The sequence below is a fragment of the Bufo gargarizans genome, chromosome 1 (assembly GCF_014858855.1).
Source record: "Bufo gargarizans isolate SCDJY-AF-19 chromosome 1, ASM1485885v1, whole genome shotgun sequence".
NCBI lineage: Eukaryota > Metazoa > Chordata > Amphibia > Anura > Bufonidae > Bufo > Bufo gargarizans.
In genome coordinates this window covers 571,540,312-571,557,895 of record NC_058080.1, presented here as the reverse complement: position 1 = coordinate 571,557,895, position 17,584 = coordinate 571,540,312, and the positions used below count along the sequence as shown (strand labels likewise).

The 17,584-nt window shown below is 47.9% G+C and overlaps 1 protein-coding gene across 1 annotated transcript in view; it reads right to left on the bottom strand.

The window, feature by feature from the left end:
* CCDC92 (coiled-coil domain containing 92) overlaps positions 1 to 14,100 on the bottom strand; it is a 36,863-nt gene extending 22,763 nt beyond the window's left edge. Inside the window, exon 1 of the mRNA XM_044290209.1 lies at positions 13,841 to 14,100. The gene's annotated coding sequence lies outside the window, so the exon portion shown is untranslated. The remainder of the gene's footprint in view (positions 1 to 13,840) is intronic.
* Between the last annotated feature and the right edge of the window lie 3,484 nt (positions 14,101 to 17,584).

The following is a 17,584-nucleotide window of genomic DNA, read 5'->3' as shown; positions in this document are numbered from 1 at the left end:
TTAAAGTGGCAAGAAAGGGGCGAGGCTTAGCGGGAGGGTCAGAGCCTATCACAGCCCTCTGGATTTACTATAGCTAAAGTCTACGCCAGCCACTAGCTAGCATAGATTTGAGCTTCTGGCACTGCCAGACATGGGCCTAATTTATTTAAATTACTCACATCTCACTCCAGCGGACAGGAGATCAAGACCGCTGTATGGGAACACCAATCTTGATAAATGACCCCCTAAGTGTTTAAAGGGGTTGAATCATCTGACATTGGGGGCATATCGCTAGGATGTTTTTAGAATGGAGCCTGCACCGTGCATGCAAGGCCACCCTCTATCCACTTCTATGGGACTGCCGAAAATAACCAAGCACTGGCTTGGCTATTTTCATCAGCCCCATAGAAGTGAATGGAGTGGCGGCCATGCTTGCGCGGTGCGCCCTCCAAATCCTTTCAAGGGGACTGCCGAAAATAGCCGAGTGCGCCGCTGGGCTATTTTCGGTGTTCTGATAGGAATGAAAGGGAGCACGTCCCACCTTCACTTTGCGGGCTCTGTTCTAAAACTAGGTGTGGGACCAGCACCTATGAGACATGGGGGGCATATCCTAGCAATATGCCCCCAATGTCTGAGATGATACAACCCCTTTAATATCCATGCATTGCCACCACAGGGAAAATTAAGCATTAAACACTGCCCCTTTCAAATCAATGAGTTGTCTGTGTACCACAGGACAGGGCAGGTCCTCCAGAGACCGAGAGATGAGGATCTTGAACAAAGGAAACCCGTCATTACCTCTGAATTCCCTAATAGTGTGAATAAAAAGGGTTTTATAACCTGAACAACCCCTATAAGAAGAGATAGCTTGGTTGCTATGGACAACAAGGAGTTTTTCTCGTATACAGTTTTGATAAATGTGGCCCAGTGACTTAGTTTCCATATTTACTGGTGAGATTGGTCTATGAGGTGTTGGAAGAGCGTAAACTCTATTCACAGCAGACAAGCTCGGACAGCGCTCTTATGTGTATGCTATCTCCATGTGCACTCTGCGTGATAACATTGTGTGCGTATGGCGCCAATCCTGGCCGTCATATTATCTCTATGGCCGCTATAGAAACCCGAACCATTGTCCTGGTCTCATGGGGTGTACTGGACACAAGGGCAGGACTGGAGGACATCATAAGACCTGAGCTCTGTGTGCTTATGGGTGTGTCCCAGAACAATGGTGAACGGATGGATGACATAATACCGTATAGTGATCCTATATCACAGCTGAGCTCTGGCCGACCACAGAAGTCACTACATAGAACAGATATACACACACACATATCTAAGTTCTAGAAAAGACACAGTGAGCCCCGCCGGGTACTACGCTGTGCCGCAATCTAAATAACAGAAACTAAGTTCATACATTGACTCCAGTGACTACGAAAGGGTTAATTGTACAGATGACATTCGCTGCTGTCCTGCATCACACTGTAGCTACAGCTGTACATTCCCAGAATTTTACCATGGAGAAAAAAAACAAGAAAAAGAAACAAAAAGCTGCTTTGATAGAGATTTTTTTTTTTTTTGGCCAAACAAGATGAAGCAATCAAGCAAGCGATCTCTGCAGGAGATATCAAATGAAACGCACGTGGCCTGAGCTGTAAACCTAGTTTAACTCCTAAAGATCCCCTGCCCCAGTCAAATCTGGAGAGAACGCCCTTACCGGAGGAGAACGTTAGGTGACATGGACGCCCTCACCGCCTCCTCCCAGGGCAGCTCACATCTTTGTTATCTCCGGGAACAATTAGTTCCATTACCAGTAAAATACATGACAAGTGCAGTCATTCATCTGATGGGACGCCTGGCAGCATCAAGTGCCCATCTTAACAAAGGGTAGTGGAGAAGGAATGCCAGACATGGTCCTGTGCCTCCACAGAGAGGGTATGATTACTGCGAGGTGCAGCAGGGACAGACACACCACCGTTATCTTACAGCAGGAGTATCGCTGGAGATCACATCATGGTGGTGCCAGGCTGGACACATAGTTATACATCTGCAATGCGGATCGTCTGATCTCCACAACCTGGCAGAATGTAATCTACATGACATTAATAGAAATCTAGGCATTACCTCTGGGGGGAGAATCTCCTCGCCTCCTGTAGATTTCAGCACCACGTGTAAGAGGGTCAGCTCATGAGGAAGTGCAGCGCTGCTCTGGGTGTATGCAGTCAGAGGATGCTCCAAGCCCCTTGTCCTCTAGTAATCAGGAGAGGAAAACGCCCTTCACATCCCGGGGGTATGATATAGATCTTTTATTCCCAGGCAATGCCCCGCATACTGATGACGAGAGACGGGAGGCTGGGAAAATAAAGGCTCTGCCCCTCCCTCCCATCAGAAGTGGATCAAATGTACTGCTACCCAGTGCTAAAAATACCACCCGCCTCATGACTGCATCTACGGACAGCGCAGACAAACCCACGGCAGGTCTAACACAGAGTTAACGCAGGACCACTGGATTTCTACTAAAAAAAATGAACGTAATTAAGTGTCTAAATAATAATCCTGCATCATATACCATCAAAACTCCAGATGCCAACCTCAAAAAATAATTATTTATTGGTAATATATATATATATATATATATATATATATATATATACGCAATATTACGCCGCGTCAGAAAGGCAGCCTAATATTTTGTTCTTAATGACTCATGCGTTTGGTTCATGTCCGATCCGCATAACAAACTCACTCATTTCTAAGGGTTCGGAAAAAAAGGCACAGCACACGGATGGCATCCATGCGGCAGGGACGCAAATGATAGAATAGGCTTTTTAACAGTGGCTCCTGCAAAAATTGCGTGATGCGCACGGACCCCATCCGTATTTTGCGCAAAATGGATACAGTCATGTGCAGGAGGCCTAAGGAAAGTGAACAATACGGCAGTGATTTTCTACATTCTTCAGACTGACCAGAGCGTGATCCACAGGAGACCGGAAACAGAACCTGTTTCTTCCTCTGCTCTCTATACTCAAATATCACAAAAATATTAATCAACATAAGTGCTTATGATGAAGCCAACACCCAGAAATATTCTACAATCTACAGTAACTATCAGATGGGGTGTCATAAGGTGGCACCTCAAAGATCATTTAACAACCAAAAAGCCATGAAAGTTTTCCATGATTTGTGATACATAAGATGGCCGTACACTGCCTCCAATGTAGAAAGCAATTTCTCCAGCAATCCTTAATATGCATTAAAAACATCTGTACAAAAGGGATAAAAAAAAAAAAAAAAAAGCTTTTTTCTCTACACTGGAATTGCACGTCAGTGCCCTTCTCATGCACCCAGGTCTGGACGTTACAAGTTTTTTACAAGAGTGGTGAGCAAATCTCATTTTTTTTGGTTATAACTTTAATGGGTTGTCTGAGATAATTAAAGGGGTTTTCCCAGAGCAGGGATGGTCAACCTGCGGCCCTCCCACCACGCCCTGCTGTAGGCAGTTTTGCAACAGCTGGAGAGCCGCGGGTTTGCCACCCCTGTCCTAGAGTATGATATTGACAGACTATCCGTAGGATAGGTCATCAATATCAGATCGGTGGGGGTTCAACTCCCAGCACCCTTGCTGATCAGCTGTTTAAAGAGGTGGCGAGTTAGCCGACGCATGCGCATTATTAATTACTGTGATGCCGTACCAGGAATGGACATCGCAGTGCGCATGTGCCGGCCGACGGACTCAGCGTGCAGGCGCGGGATCTCGGCGAGAGAAGAAGAAGATGGGCAGGCAGAGGGAAAGGATGGGCAGGCGGGGGAAGCGACCATAAGGCAGAGCTGCCTGGGCACCTACGAGCTTCCTTCCTTCCCGCATCTTGTCTAATGTATGCACTCCTGGAACAGCCGCAGTCCAGTGCGCATCTTGTCTAATGTATGCAGTCCTTTTGAGGGTGCATATCTTTGTTCAAAATGTGAACTAATTGCCCGTTTGGAAACGCACATCATGTATCTAACCGGGCGAGTTTCAACACTGAAGCGTTGACAATTTGGAAAAGAGTTTGCTGCTCACTGAGCAAGCACTCTATGGGGTAGATGTGGGGGAGGGTCAGGAAAGTGAGGTACCTAGCTGGATAACAGTTAGAAAGCAGGGTAGAGGGAAGAGTGCCAGGGAGGCTTGCCCTGATCTGACACACCCCAACAAGTTTTCAAGGTTGGCAGATAAGGGGGATGTCAGTATAGGGAGAGCACTGCTGCAGCTAAACCCTTCCTCTGCCAGTCAGGGGAATGCCAGCTCCGGTAAGCAGGTTACCAGGAGAGCAGGGCAGGCCAGACAGGTGCTGGTAGTGGGAGACTCAATTATTAGGGGTACAGATAGGGTGATCGGCCACAAAGACCGGGATCGTCGAACAGTGTGCTGTCTTCCTGGCGCTTGAGTTCGACACATCGCGGATCGGGTTGACAGATTACTGGAAGTGGCCGGAGAAGATCCAGCAGTCATGGTCCATATCGGAACCAATGACAAAGTTAGCGGTAGGTGGAGCCTCCTTAAAAATGATTTTAGGGATTTAGGTCACAAGCTTAGGGCAAGGACCAAATGTTTTCCAAAATACTACCTGTACCACGGGCCACACAAGAAAGGCAGCGGGAGATTAGGGAGGTTAACAAGTGGCTAAAGAACTGGTGTAGGAAGAGGGGTTTGGGTTCCTGGAGAACTGGGACGACTTCTCTGTCGGCTACAGGCTCTATCGTAGGGATGGGGAAGGGGCAGCTGTGTTGGGGGAGAAGATGGCTAGAAGGTGTGTTTAAACTAGGGACTGGGGGAGGGTAATTACGGTATAGGATGGGAAGATAGTACAGATAGAGACCAGGGGCAAGGTAGTGGGACTGGGGAAAGAATGGAAGGAGGGACAAGAACAGTTCAGAAGGAGAGGTGTAGGGTAAAAATATACATAAACCTCTTAATTGTATGTATACTAATGCCAGAAGCCTGACTAACAAAACTGGTGAACTGGAATTAGTGATGTGTGAGGAGGACTATGACGTAGTGGGAATAACTGAGACATGGCTGGGTGATTGCTATGACTGGGCAGTTAATGTACAGGGTTACAGTCTGATTAGAAAGGATCGTAAAAACCGGAGAGGGGGAGGGGTCTGCCTTTATGTAAAGTCTTGTCTAAAGCCCACACTCTGGGAAGATATAAGTGAGGGACATGACCATGTGGAGTCACTCTGGGTAGAGATACATGGAAAAAATATATAACATTTGCAAAGACAGGTGCACTCTGCAGACTTCCTAAACCCTCATACTGATGTAAAATTGAGAGATTAGCCAACATGTCCTACTGTGGAGGACAAGTCTGAGCCCGAGAACCGCGCCAAGGTTTCTCAAGTAGCTCGGGACCTAACACTCACTTACCTGTGCTGTATGGGCAATACCAGGAGCCAGTGGGCAAATTACAGGAGCGTAAGGATATCTATTGTGGTACTTGTGGTCCGCTGCAGGCATCCTCCACTGTATGCATTTTTGCTGGGGATCGCCATTAGCAATGGACCGCGAGTGCAGGATTTGCTCCCCTGTATATATATATGCACAACTGCATGTGGGTTTGAGCACTTCCTGCCTGTTTAACACCACGCCATTTTTTCTGTTGGTTTGCATATAGAACTACATGGATGCAAAAACACTAGGGCTGCAGCTAACGATTATTTGAATAATCGATTAGTTGCCGATTAATTTCTACGATTAATCGATTAATCGGGAAAAACGACAAAATTACAAAACAGAGGTTTATATGATCTTACTTGAAAAATTATGTTCAAAGGCCATATTAAAACAAATTGTGGACGACACTTATGGGGGATCTGTGGACGACACTTATGGGGGATCTGTGGACGACACTTATGGGGGATCTGTGGACGACACTTATGGGGGATCTGTGGACGACACTTATGGGGGATCTGTGGACGACACTTATGGGGGATCTGTGGACGACACTTATGGGGGATCTGTGGACGACACTTATGGGGGATCTGTGGACGACACTTATGGGGGATCTGTGGACGACACTTATGGGGGATCTGTGGACGACACTTATGGGGGATCTGTGGACGACACTTATGGGGGATCTGTGGACGACACTTATGGGGGATCTGTGGACGACACTTATGGGGGGATCTGTGGACGACACTTATGGGGGGATCTGTGGACGACACTTATGGGGGGATCTGTGGACGACACTTATGGGGGGATCTGTGGACGACACTTATGGGGGGATCTGTGGACGACACTTATGGGGGGATCTGTGGACGACACTTATGGGGGGGGATCTGTGGACGACACTTATGGGGGGGGATCTGTGGACGACACTTATGGGGGGATCTGTGGACGACACTTATGGGGGGATCTGTGGACGACACTTATGGGGGGATCTGTGGACGACACTTATGGGGGGATCTGTGGACGACACTTATGGGGGATCTGTGGACGACACTTATGGGGGGATCTGTGGACGACACTTATGGGGGGATCTGTGGACGACACTTATGGGGGGATCTGTGGACGACACTTATGGGGGGATCTGTGGACGACACTTATGGGGGGATCTGTGGACGGCGTTTATGGGGGATCTGTGGACGACACTATTATGGGGGATCTGTGGACGGCGTTTATGGGGGATCTGTGGACGGCGTTTATGGGGGATCTGTGGACGGCGTTTATGGGGGATCTGTGGACGGCGTTTATGGGGGATCTGTGGACGACACTTATGGGGGATCTGTGGACGACACTATTATGGGGGATCTGTGGACGGCGTAGTTATGGAGAGGGGGATATGTGCACTGTTATGGGCATAACAGTGCACAGATCCCTTTCCTCATAACAGTGCACAGACCCCCCTTCCCATAGCAGTGCCATACACAGACCCCCCCTCCTCCCCATAGCAGTGCTATACACAGATCCTCCCCCCTCCCCATAGCAGTGCTATACACAGACCCCCCTTCCCCCTAACAGCCCCGGCGCTTGCATCTTTATTTTACCTTTTTACAATGACGCTCCCGCTCCTGTAACAGCCAGGCAGAGCGGACGGCGGCGTAACGTCACTCAATCACGTGACGCGCCTGCTCCGCCCACTTCATGAATGAAGGCGGCGGAGCAGGCGCGTCACGTGATTGAGTGACGTTACGCCGCCGTCCGCTCTGCCTGGCTGTTACAGGAGCGGGAGCGTCATTGTAAAAAGGTAAAATAAAGATGCAGCGCCCGCCCGCCCGCCCGAATAGCAACGAATCGGCGATTATTCGATAACTGGATTCGTCGACAACGAATCCAGTTATCGAATATAATCGATTACATCGATTAATCGTTGCAGCCCTAAAAAACACTAATAAAATACTAATAGGAGTTTATTATAAACCACCTAATATACCAGAGTCCACAGGAAATCTACTACTAAAGGAGATAGATGAGGCGGCAAATCATAATGAGGTGGTTATTATGGGGGACTTTAACTACCCAGATATAGACTGGGAAACTGAAACTTGTATATCTCATAAAGGAAACAGGTTCTTGGCAATAACCAAAGACAATTACCTTTCCCAACTGGTTCAGGACCCGACTATAGAGATGGCCATACTGGACTTACGGTAGTATTAACCAATAGACCTGACAGAACAAGGGATGCGCAGGTCGGGGGACACCTGGGAAATAGTGACCATAAAGTAATAACCTTCCAGTTGTTATTCAAAAGAGTGTTTCTTCAGAAAGGAACAAAAATACCAAAACTTCAAAAAAGCTAAATTTAGTCAACTAAGAGAGGCCATAGGCCTAACTAACTGGGACAAAGTGCTTTAAAATAAAAATACAGCCTAAAATCTAATTGTGAGAGGTACATACCTTATGGGAATAAAAAGGTTAAAGGGGTTGGTCACTTTCTGGTTACGGTTGACTAATTTGTTTGTGAGATGATTATATAGCACTTACTAATATAGTCTTTGTTGAAATTCTGCACCATTTTCAATATTTTATAAGGTATGCCCCCTTGTTTACAAAGTCTTTTGTGCTGTCCACACAGAGGTCCTGTCCATAAAATGGCTGCTGATGGAGGGTCATGTGACCAGGCTAATCGCCTCTATATCATGCCTTCTGCATTCAAATACACTACACCTGTCATCTGCACTTGTTCTGTTGGGCATTTAGTGCATACGAAGTGTGTCTGAATGGAGGAAACATCACATGGAGAGGATTTTTCTGGTCACATGACCCTCCATCAACAGCAGCCATCTTATAGACAGGACCTCTGTGTGGACAGTACAAACGACTTTGTAAACAACCTTATAAAATATAGAAAATGGCTCAGAATTTCAACAATGGCTGTATTACTAAGTGCCATATAATCATCTTACATACACATTGGTCAACAGTAATCAGAAAGTGGCCAACCCCTTTACGGAACAAGAAGAAATCAGTGTGGATAAGGCTACTTTCACACTCGCATTTGGTGCGGATCAGTCATGGATCTGCACAGACGAATCCGATCAGATAATACAACCGCATGCATCCGTTCAGAACGGATCAGTTTGTATTATCTGTAACATAGCCAAGACGGATCAGTCTTGAACACTATTGAAAGTCAATGGGGGACAGATCAGTTTTCTATTGTGCCAGAATGTGTCAGAGAAAACGTATCCGTCCACATTGAGTTACATTGTGTGTCAGGACGGATCCGTTTGGCTCTGCTTCGTCAGGCGGACAGCAAAATGCAGCAGACAGATTTTGGTATCCGCCTCCAGAGCGAAATGGAGACGGAACGGAGGCAAACTGATGCATTCTGAGCGGATCCTTTTCCATTCAAAATGCATTAGGGCAAAACTGATCCGTTTTGGACCGCTTGTGAAAGCCCTGAACGGATCTCAGAAACGGAAAGCCAAAACGCCAGTGTGAAAGTAGCCTTAATAGAACTGTAAATAAATCACAAAAAGAAAGCATTTAAAATCACTAAAACAGGAAGGTAGCGAGGAAGCACTGAAAAACTATAAGGAAAAAAAATTGAATATGTAAAAAACAAATCACAGCAGCCAAACTAGAGACAGAAAGATTAATTGCCAAAGAGAGTAAAACTAACCCTAAAATGTTCTTCAATTATATAAATAGGTAAAAAGTATAAATCTGAAGGTGTCAATGAGGGGGGAGTGGCAGGGAGCGACGAGGAGAAAGCAAAGCTATTAAATATTTTTTTCTCCACTGTATTCACTGAGGAAAATAAACTGTCAGATGAAATGCTGAATGTAAAAGTAAATTCCCCATTAAAAGTGTCCTGTCTGACCCAGAAAGAAGTACAGCGGCGACTTAAAAATATTAAAGTAGACAAATTGCCAGGACCAGATGGCATACACGCCGAAAACCAAAACAAAGGAAGCTCAATGAGGAGGTTCTGAAAGGCATCTGTCACAGCTTCTCAGATGTCTGGTGGTGACATATATTTATTAATGATCTTGTAGAAGGCTTGCACAGTAAAATATAAATTTTTGCAGATGACACTAAACTGTGTAAAGTAATTAACACTGAAGAGGACAGTATACTACTACAGAGGGATCTGGATAGATTGGAGGCTTGGGCAGATAAGTGGCAGATGAGGTTTAACACTGACAAATGTAAAGTTATGCACATTGGAAGGAATAATGCAAGTCACCCGTACATACTAAATGGTAAAACACTTGGTAACACTGACATGGAAAAGGACCTAGGAATTTTAGTGAACAGCAAACTAAGCTGTAAAAACCAGTGTCAGGCAGCTGCTGCAAAGACCAACAAGATAATGGGTTGCATCAAAAGGGGCATAGATGCCAGTGATAAGAACATAGTTCTGCCACTTTACAAATCGCTAGTCAGACCACACATGGAGTACTGTGTACATTTCTGGGCTCCTGTGAACAAGGCAGACATAGCAGAGCTGGAGAGGGTTCAGAGGAGGGCAACTGAAGTAATAACTGGAATGGGGCAACTACAGTACCCTGAGGACTATCAACATTAGGGTTATTCACTTTAGAAAAAAAGATGACTGAGGGGAGATCTAATAACTACAGTGCTGCCCATATTTATTCATACCCCTGGCAAATTTTGACTTCAAGTTACTTTTATTCAACCAGCAAGTAATTTTTTGACGGGAAATGACATGTGTCTCCCAAAAGATAATAAGACGATGTACAAGATGTATTATTTTGGAAAAAAAACATTTCTCAGCTTTTATTTACATTTGAGCAAAAAAATACAAGATGTACCGCACTATGGAAAATCTCAGAGGACCTGGTCGGAAACCAAAAGTGACACCTGTGCTGGCCAGGAGGATAGTTAGAGAGGTGATAAAGAATACGAGGATCACCACCAAGGCCATCCTGGTGAATCTGGGCTCTGCTGGTGGCAATGTCTCGAGGCAGACAATCCAACGGACACTGCACACTGCTGGGTTCCACGGATGCAGACCAAGGAGGACACCACTTCTCCAGATAAGGCACACAAAAGCTCGCTTGGCCTTTGCAAAAGCTGATCTGGACAAAGACAAAGACTTCTGGTCTTCTGTGTTATGGTCAGATGAAACAAAAATGTAATTGTTTGGTCACAATGATGTTTCCTTCATTTGGCGCAAAAAAAAGAGAAGTCTTCATCCCAAAGAACACCATCCCCACTGTCAAACATGGTGGTGGGAACCTAATGCTTTGGGGTTGTTTTTCAGCCAATGGACCAGGGAACCTAATCACAGTAAACGGCACCATGAAAAAAGAGCAATACATGAGGATTCTCAACGACAACATCAGGCAGTCTGCAGAGAAACTTGGCCTTGGGCACCAGTGGACATTTCAGCATGACAATGACCCAAAACACACAGCAAAAGTGGTGAAGAAATGGTTAGCAGACAACAACATTAACATTTTGGAGTGGCCCAGCCAGAGTCCAGACTTGAATCCAATTGAGAATCTGTGGAGGGAGCTAAAGATCAGGGAGATGGCAAGAAGACCCTCCAACCTGAAAGATTTGGAGCTCATTGCTAAAGATGAATGGGCAAAAATACCTGTGGAGACATGCAAAAAGCTGGTCTGCAATTATAGGAAGCGTTTGATTGCTGTAATAGCCAATAAAGGCTTTTCTATTGATTATTGTGAAGGGTATTAATAATTTTGGACTGGACACTTTTTGCTCAAATGTAAATAAAAGCTGAGAAATGTTATTTCCCACAATAAGGCCTTTTGTACATCGTCTTATTATCTTTTGGGAGACACCTATGTCATTTCCCGTCAAAAAATTACTTGCTGGTTGAATAAAAGTAACTTGAAGTCAAAATGTGCCAGGGGTATGAATAATTATGGGCAGCACTGTATATACTATGTTACTAGATTTAGTAAAACTTGTAATTTATAAATTTATATTCCTGCTCATTCTGAGCTTTGAAGTGAAGGAAGGCGATCCTATCCGTGACTGACGCAGAAGCCATCCGCTCCCCCATGTACTGTCACACATCGCTCTGCTGGTCTGTGCAGGAGAAGCCGAGAATCAGCCTCAGTGCTCCCCCTCCACAGACCAGCAATGTGACGTGTGACAGTGCGTCATGCTGAACTGTGAGCATCGGGGGAACTAGGTCAGTATTTACTGTTTTTTTTTTTTTTTAACTTCCTCTGAACGGGGCGTAACCACTGTGAGGTGGCACATATCTGGGCATAACCACTGTGAGGGGGCACATATCTGGGCATAACCACTGTGAGGGGGCACATATCTGGGCATAACCACTGTGAGGGGGCACATATCTGGGCATAACCACTGTGAGGGGGCACATATCTGGGCATAACTACTGTGAAGTGGCACATATCTGGCCATAACTATCGTGAAGGGGGCACATCTGGACATAACTACTGTGAGGGGCACAATGTGGGCATTACTACTGTGTACTGGCACACCGGGGGAATAAATCTATGTGGGGGCAGTAAGGTGACTGGGCGTGTATAATTATAATTATGCTTTGGGAGGAGTTAGAGGTGTGGCCTAGTATGAAAACATTGCCGAGGCCCGCATATTGTCTCTTTTTTTGTTTTTCAAAAGTTGGCAGGTACGTTATGGGGTCGATAAGCGCTAACAGGCCCTGTGGACAGAGGTCTTCAGAAGAAGCTCCAGCTCAGTCTCCTCCCGATGACTGGACTTTTAAATAACACATCATAAAAGCTAAATTTGTCTTAAAAGCAATAAAAAAAAAAAAAAAAATGATCAGAATGCTGTTCAATTTTTTTAAGCAATTATCAGGATCCCTGTCCCAGCGCATGGCTGCGGCGGTCACCTGCCCCTGTGTCAGGACCTCACAGCTGGACCAGGAGGCACAGAGTATGGGGGCCCCCTCCAGGAGCAGCAGGGCATATGGAGCCACCAGGTCAATACTGATATTTTTTTTTTCTTTTCTTTTTTTCTCATCAGTTTCTCTTTTCTCTTCTGAAAACCCCCTTTAATGACCATCTGCACTGGAGAACAAGCTACAGACCAGCTGTCCTGGGTGTCACTGCACCCCCGGCTGTCCTGGGTGTCACCCCCCCCCCCCCTGCTGTCACTGCACCCCCCGGCTGTCCTGGGTGTCACTGCACCCCCCGGGCTGTCCTGGGTGTCACTGCACCCCCCGGGCTGTCCTGGGTGTCACTGCACCCCCCGGCTGTCCTGGGTGTCACTGCACCCCCCCGGCTGTCCAGGGTGTCACTGCACCCCCCCGGCTGTCCAGGGTGTCACCCCCCCCCTGCCCTGGGTGTCACTGCACCCCCCCCCGGCTGTCCTGGGTGTCACTCCCCCCCCCCCCCCAGCTGTCCTGGGTGTCACTGCACCCCCCTGCTGTCACTGCACCCCCCGGCTGTCCTGGGTGTCACTGCACCCCCCCTGCTGTCACTGCACCCCCCGGCTGTCCTGGGTGTCACTGCACCCCCCGGCTGTCCTGGGTGTCACTGCACCCCCCCGGCTGTCCTGGGTGTCACTGCACCCCCCCGGCTGTCCAGGGTGTCACTGCACCCCCCCGGCTGTCCAGGGTGTCACTGCACCCCCCCGGCTGTCCAGGGTGTCACTGCACCCCCCCGGCTGTCCAGGGTGTCACCCCCCCCCTGCCCTGGGTGTCACTGCACCCCCCCCCGGCTGTCCTGGGTGTCACTCCCCCCCCCCAGCTGTCCTGGGTGTCACTGCACCCCCCTGCTGTCACTGCACCCCCCGGCTGTCCTGGGTGTCACTGCACCCCCCCTGCTGTCACTGCACCCCCCGGCTGTCCTGGGTGTCACTGCACCCCCCGGCTGTCCTGGGTGTCACTGCACCCCCCCGGCTGTACTGGGTGTCCCGGCACCCCCCCTGCTGTCACTGCACCCCCCCCTGCTGTACTGGGTGTCCCGGCACCCCCCCTGCTGTCACTGCACCCCCGGCTGTCCTGGGTGTCACTGCACCCCCCTGCTGTCCTGGGTGTCACTGCACCCCCCCTGCTGTCACTGCACCCCCGGCTGTCCTGGGTGTCACTGCACCCCCCTGCTGTCCTGGGTGTCACTGCACCCCCCCTGCTGTCACTGCACCCCCGGCTGTCCTGGGTGTCACTGCACCCCCCTGCTGTCCTGGGTGTCACTGCACCCCCCCTGCTGTCACTGCACCCCCGGCTGTCCTGGGTGTCACTGCACCCCCCCTGCTGTCACTGCACCCCCGGCTGTCCTGGGTGTCACTGCACCCCCCCTGCTGTCACTGCACCCCCGGCTGTCCTGGGTGTCACTGCACCCCAAGAACCGTATAAAGCTAGAGCATGGTCTGAATGCAGGACAAGGTCCTGGGAACCAGAGCGGTGAGCTGCCTCCAGACCTCTCTATCTACGCCGCATGTCACACATACCCAGATGAGGAGATTACAGGGTCATGTCCGCCGCTGCGTCTTCTGTCCAGCAGCCTCCACTCCTATCTCCCTGAGCTACCAGTCACAATAAAGCGGTGCATGCCGGGACGCCTCCCGGACACTGCGGCGACCACTCGTCTGTAGGTATCCACGCAGTCTTCCTGACTGACTCCCAGCTCAGGCTCGGTGGGAGGCCTTCGGTGTTTCCGGTATGAGCGGGTTCACGGCTGCCTACCGTGGGACACCACGGCACAGGGCTCAGGTGCACTGCGGTCACCATAGAAACGAGGTCACACAGAAAGAGGCCAAGCGCTGCAGGGACACTTATGGCCGCTAGGGGCTCGCTAGAGTCGCCTGCTACTTCAGAGAAGCACGGCATACAACTGGTTAATGTGTACTCATGTCCAGTTCTTTGCCCTCTAATTTTTTTTAAGGCAGAGCAGGCACATTGTTAGAAATTAGGATTATAAAAAAAAACAAAAAAAAAAAAACAACTCACTGGGGGAGATTTAAAGGAAAACTGGTTTAGTTGATCCAGGGAGTTCTGATTGGAGTCGGGAAGGCTTCTACCTCACAGGTGGTTTTGCCTTCCTCTGGAGCAACTTGCAGGATGACAGGCCGAACTAAAAATCTTTCCTGAACTCGGAATCGGTTCCAAGGAGCCAATACATTCTAATACTGTACGGTCTCATGCCGTATACTACAAAGGCCAGTTATTGGCTAAGGCTACATTCACACGTCCGTCTTTTTTCTTTCCAGATTTGCGGTCCGTTTTTTGCGGTTCCGTGATTCCGCAAAAACCTTCCGTTTTTCCGTAAAAAAAAAGTGCATCCGTTCCGTGTTTCCGTTTTTCCGCAAAAAAAAAAAAGGAGGAGGAATAGATGTTGTAGCAAAAGAAGAAAAAAAAAGGGGTATAAAACAGAGGACATGTGCTTGTACAGGCGCCATTTTATTGTGCTTTTGGTGTCGTTCAGAGCTGTGTAAGAAACCTCTGCTTGGCTGGCATAGTTTTTTACCGATTTCTCAGCGATCATCATGGCAGAAGACATGGATAACGTACTATTTCACTGGATTCTCTCTCGGCGATTCAGACGGCCGTCATCTATGCTGGATGAAGAACCGGGGAGGAAGAGGAGACGGCAGTGGGTCCATCCCATTGTTGCTCAGCGCCTTCAAAAAGGACAATTTCACAAGTTATACAACGATCTGCGACGTGACCCTTTAAAGTTCAAAAGCTATTGCCGGATGTCCATGGAAGCATTCGATCATCTGCTGGTCTCTCTACATCCTGACCTTAATTTCCTGGACACCAGCATGAGGCGCTGCATATCTGCTGAACAACGGTTGCTTGTCACCCTGAGGTAAGTGAATGTGCCATTTTTATATACTGTGTATTAAATATTATTATATGAAAATGAAAGTTAGAACTAATTTAATTTTTTTTGTTTTATTTTAGATTCCTTGCTACCGGGAACTCATTCGCTTCTTTACATTTTGAGTTTCTGCTTGGAATCTCCACAATCTCTGGGATTGTCTGCCATACCTGCAAAGTTATATGGCAGCGTCTCAGAGAAGCGGTGATGCCCACCCCCAAGGCGGAAGATTGGCTACGTATCGCCGAGGGATTTCACCAATCTGCGCAGTTTCCTAACTGCATTGGGGCACTGGACGGTAAGCATATCCGTGTGAAGAAGCCGCCTCACTCAGGGTCCCGGTACTTCAATTACAAGCAGTATTTTTCTGTGGTGCTGATGGCTTTGGCTGACAGTAACTACAAGTTTGTAATTGTTGATATCGGGGCCTACGGGAGCACTTCAGACAGCCGCATCTTTAGTGCTTCCAGAATGGGTGAACGGCTTCAGACAAACCAGCTTGCCCTGCCAGAGCCCAGTAGACTTCCCGGATCTGCAGGTCCGCCGGCTCCATTTGTGATCGTGGCAGATGAAGGATTTGCATTGGCACCACACCTGATGCGGCCCTTCCCTAGACGCGATCTGGATGACCGGAAGCGCATCTTCAACTATCGATTGACTCGCGCCCGTCGGTATGTGGAGTGCGCTTTCGGAATACTGTCCACTAAGTGGAGAGTATTCATGTCATCCATACAGATGAATCCGGACAATGCCACCCTGGTGATACAGGCTTGTGTACTGCTACACAACTTCACCAGGATCCACGATGCCTCCACAGATGCAGATTTGGGCCTAAATATGACATCTTCAGTCAGTTTAGACCTGAGCCGGCCTGGACGCCCTGGTACAGCTGGACTAGCTGTTCGGGAACTCTATGCCGACTACTTCTGCAGTCCTGAGGGGGCATTGTCGTGGCAGTTGGATGCCATCCGTGGAAGACGCTGATTTCAGCTGGAATCTGGTTTAAATTTAAAAAAAAATTGAAATTTCTTAGTTTAGTTAGATCCCCTGTTGTTAGTTTAGATTAGGGACTCGCAAGAGAATGAGGACCCTTGACGTGGGCTTGCGGGCTGAGGTATTTAGTAAAATCCTAATTTTTAAGCAATTTGGTGTAAATACCTTCTAATACCTCATTTTGACTTACGTCTATTATAATGTAATTTAAAATGTGTTACTATTTAAATGTGTATGTACTCACAGCTAAACACGAACATGTCCAATTTTTATTACTAAAAATCGGATATGTCTGCCTTCAGCGTTGAACAAGGACTACACCAGACGTAATCAGGCACGCAATCCATCAAGATTCCACTTCTACGCAGAAAAGGTAAGTATATGAGATCATCACTTTTCATCAAAATGCACATGACAGACACGGACCATGAGATACCAGCCTGAATTCTTGGTGAGTGCAGGAGCTCACACATTCCTGTGCATGAGGCCTACACTCGTATAGATCAGTGCAACCAATGAGGCTGTGCGCTCCTTCACTCAGCAAGAATCGCGTCCGGTATCTCACGGACCGTGTTACATGGACGTGTGTATTTGGCGGACAGGTCCCCTTGACTGTGATGGACATTTCGCAGTGTTTGCCAATGAACACATGCGGGTTACCATCTTGACTCACCCGTCCAGCGATACACAGGTAAGCCCTTACCTGTGCCAGGAGCCGGTCTGAAATCAAATGCAGTCTCTGGGAGCAGGCAGTTCTGAGAACAGCTGCTGGGGGCCATCATTGGGCTGTTATCAGAACTGCCTGTTCCTGGTGACTGCATTTGATTTCAGACCGGCTCCTGGCACAGGTAAGGGCTTACCTGTGCATCGCTGGACGGGTGAGTCAAGATGGCAGGCCGCATGTGTTCATTGGCAAACACTGCAAACTGACCATCACTGCCCCTTGATGCTCTGCTTTGACATGTGCTTGATCACACATTGAAAATGATATTTTATAAAAAAAAATCACAATGCCGGGCAGATGCTTCTGGCAAGCAGTGTGTTTGATGACATCAGCGGCTCTGATGGGCTGGCTTCAGCACTGCCCTAGCCTTTTTTGTTAGGTCTGCGCAAAAGCACGCACATTACTGCTGGTAACGTCACCAAACACACTACTTGCCAGAAGCATCTGCCCGGCAGTGTGTTGCCCTTTATGTGCACAATGCCATGGTGATAAAATGGGGGGGACTGTGGGGTTCAGCTATGATCCAAAAATAAAAAATGAGAGGGTACATGATAACTTATAATATTTTATAAATAATGACCTAAATAGATAATAGGTCATCATTATTAAAATATTAAATTATGACATGTTTGAAGAGAAAACACACATACACAA